Raw genomic sequence first — 3,300 nt, 5'->3', positions numbered from 1 at the left:
TGTGTATAGGCAGGACACACTTTGCAAAGATTGGCAAGGTAGGCTTTTTGCCCTGTTATATAGGGTAACTTAAATCATTACATTTTCAAAGGAAAGCAGGAAACCAGAAAGCGGGCAGCAGCAATCCCTCCCTCTCATTCCCAGGCCCCTTTCGCAGGTGCTCTTAATCTGGAGGAGCAAACTTGGTTTCCCTTAGTAACCCCCTCAGATCAGTGTGAAGGAATTTTGATAACTGTTACATGGAGATAGACACAGCAGAAGCAAAGAGACAAAAGTGAAAGCACTCTAGCAAACAGAAAAAATGGCATGGCACTTGACATACTGCCCCCCCCCCCCCAGCCCTCACACACACACACCCCAGCTTGTCAGGGAAGCAGCGGTGGAAGTCCTTAGTCAGCTTCAGGGCTCATGTGTCTGAAACTTTCACCCATTCTGCCTGGTTAATGGGGAAATGAGTCCATTTGATGAGATAGTAGCGATCACCCCTCTTTCACTTTGAGTCGAGAATAGCTTGCACTTCATGGTGAATCTGATCTCAAACCAGAGTCGGAGCTGACGGTGTTGACTGCAGGTGCCAGGAAGAGGGTCCAGGGTTGTATTTCAGGAGGCTGATGTGAAAACAGGGGTGGACATGTTTTAATGCTTTAGGCAACTCAAATTCAACAGTCACATTGTTAATAATCAGTGTAATGGGGAAGGGTCCCAAATATTTTAATCCCAGTTTTTTTGAGGGATGAGTTCTTAGTGGAGATGTACACTGTGTCTCCCACTTTTAGATCCCATAGTTTAGTATGATGCTTATCATGGTGTTTTTTATAAATTTCCTTGGCTTTTTCCAGTTTAGACTTGATTGCTGTCCACCCCTGAGCTATGGATTTCCACCATTCAGAAAACCTGGGGGAATCTGCAGAGTCAGCACCCCCAGGCAATTCTGGGAAGGGCTTTCCCTCATAACCATTCACAATTAGGAATGGGCTAGCATTGATAGAGCTGTGGATGCTATTGTTATAAGCGTATTCTGCAAAAGGCAGAAAGGAGAGCCAGTTGTCCTGTTGTAATGAAATGTAACAATGTAGGAATTGTTCAAGCATGCCATTCGTGCACTCTGTCCATCTATTTATGGGTGGTAGGTGGAGCTTAGGGCCTGTTCAATCCCTGTCAGTTTACAAAGTTGGCCCCAGAAGTTGGCAACAAACTGGGCCCCATGGTCGGATATGATCTTAGCTGGGAAGAAGTGGATCTTGACAATATGTTGTAGGAACAACTGGGCCAGTTTCTTAGCCTTGGGGAATTGCTTGCATGGAATGAAGTGGGCTTGCTTCGAAAAAGTGTCAACTACCACCCAAATCAACAATTTCCCTTGGGAAGAGGCAAGATCTGTAATAAAGTCCATGGAAATACATTCCCAGAGCCAGGTGGCTGTTTCCAAGGGTTGGAGCTCCCCCGGGGTCCTCCCCTTGCTTCTTTGCCATCAGGCATACTGGGCAACTCATTACATATTGAGAGACGTCATAGCATAGTCATGGCCACCAGAATTGATGCTGAACCAGGTGGAGGGTTTTTACAAAGCCAAAGTGATCCCCTAATTTGGCATTGTGGGATCACTGCAATACCAGCAGTTGTAGTGGCTCTTGGATAAAAAGTTTGGAGTCCTTATACCAGAATCCATCAGGGGACAGGGATAGCCCCAAGCTCCGATCCGGTGGGCGTTTGGCTAGTTCAGAGCACAACAACATCATAAAGGACTTGCCCTGTTCTCCGTCCTTTTGAGCTTGCTCTTGGCACCAGGTAGTGACTAAAGCTCCCAGTTGGGAGGGGGAGAATAGCAAATCTACTGTCTCCCTTTTGCTGTCATGTTGAGGGTGGCAGGACAGCTCATCAGCTAAGAAATTCTGCTTCCCAGGGATGTGTCCCAACGTGAAGCGAAATTTGTGGAAAAACCCTGCCCATCAAATTTGCTTGGTTTGAGCTTGCAGGTGGCCACAAGCAAGGTGAGATTTTTATGATTGGTCCAGAGTTTGAAGGGTACTCTGGCCCCCTCTAGATAACGTCGTCAAGTCTCTAAAGCTAGCTTGATGGCTGAAGTCTCCTTGTCCCAGATAGACCAATTCTGTTCTGCGGAAGAGAATTTTTTTGAGAGGTAGGCACAGGGGTGCAACCTCCTGTCCTCCCCCTCCTGGAGCAAAATGTCTGCTTGAACCACATCACTTGAGTCACACTAGACCACAAATTTTTTATTTTCATCTGGGTGGATGAGAATGGGTTAGAAGGTGAACAATCATTTTAGTTCCTCAAAGGCTGCTTGGCAGGCTGGGGGACCAATCAAGTCAGGCCCCAGGTTTCTGCGCCTCCACACCTTTCCCTTTCATTTTTAACAGGTTGGTGAGGAGAAGGGCCACAGTAGCAAAATTATTGATGAAATTTCTGTAAAAATTTGCGAAGCCAAGGAAGCTTTGCAATTGCTGTCATGTCTGGGGGGCAGTCCAGTCTACCAGAGCTTGTATTTTTGTGGGGCCCATCCCCATCCCCCCCCCCCTGAGACTCGGTAACCTAAGAAGTCAAGCGCAGTCTTATGGAATTCACACTTAGACAATTTAGCAAACAACTTGTTCTCAAAGAGAGCCAGTAGGACTTCGCGCACTAACTATGTGAGAGGGGAGGTCCTCCGAATATATTAACATGTCATCCAGGTAAAAGACCACACCCTTAAACAAATATTGTTGCAGAGTTTCATTGATGTTCATAAACATCCCTGGGCCCCTCTTCAGTCCGAATGGGATGACCAAGTATTCGAATTGGCCTAGGGGAGCGTTGAACGCCATTTCCCACTCATCTCCTTCTTTGCGCACCTGGAAGTAAGCATCACATAAGTCCAGTTTAGTGAAAATCTTTCCTTGGGAAACCTCACCAAGGAGGTTCTTTATCAACAGGAGGGGGTAGGCGTTATTCATAGAGATGGCATTCAGCCCCCCCCCCCCCCCGATAGTCGGTACACAGTCTCAGGCTCCCATCTTTCTTTTTCCTAAAAAGTACTGGGGTGGCATGGGGAGCCTAGGCAGAGCAAATGAAGCCCCACTGTAAATTAGTATCAATGAATTCTTGAGCTCTTCCCGCTCTTGGTGGCTCATTGAGTACAGTTTGGCTTTCAGCAATGCCTCCCCCTCACTAGTTCGATTGCACAATCAGTGGGATGGTGTGTGTATGGGGGGGAAGTTCATTGGCTTCTGCCAGTTCAAACACCCCTTTTAGGTTTCAGTACTATGGGGGATGGATGATACCTCTTCCCGGGTCAGACAGAGA

This window comes from Heteronotia binoei, chromosome 1 (genome assembly GCF_032191835.1).
Source record: "Heteronotia binoei isolate CCM8104 ecotype False Entrance Well chromosome 1, APGP_CSIRO_Hbin_v1, whole genome shotgun sequence".
Classification (NCBI taxonomy): domain Eukaryota; kingdom Metazoa; phylum Chordata; class Lepidosauria; order Squamata; family Gekkonidae; genus Heteronotia; species Heteronotia binoei.
The sequence above is the reverse complement of the archived record's forward strand: the minus strand, read 5'-3'. Positions refer to the sequence as shown.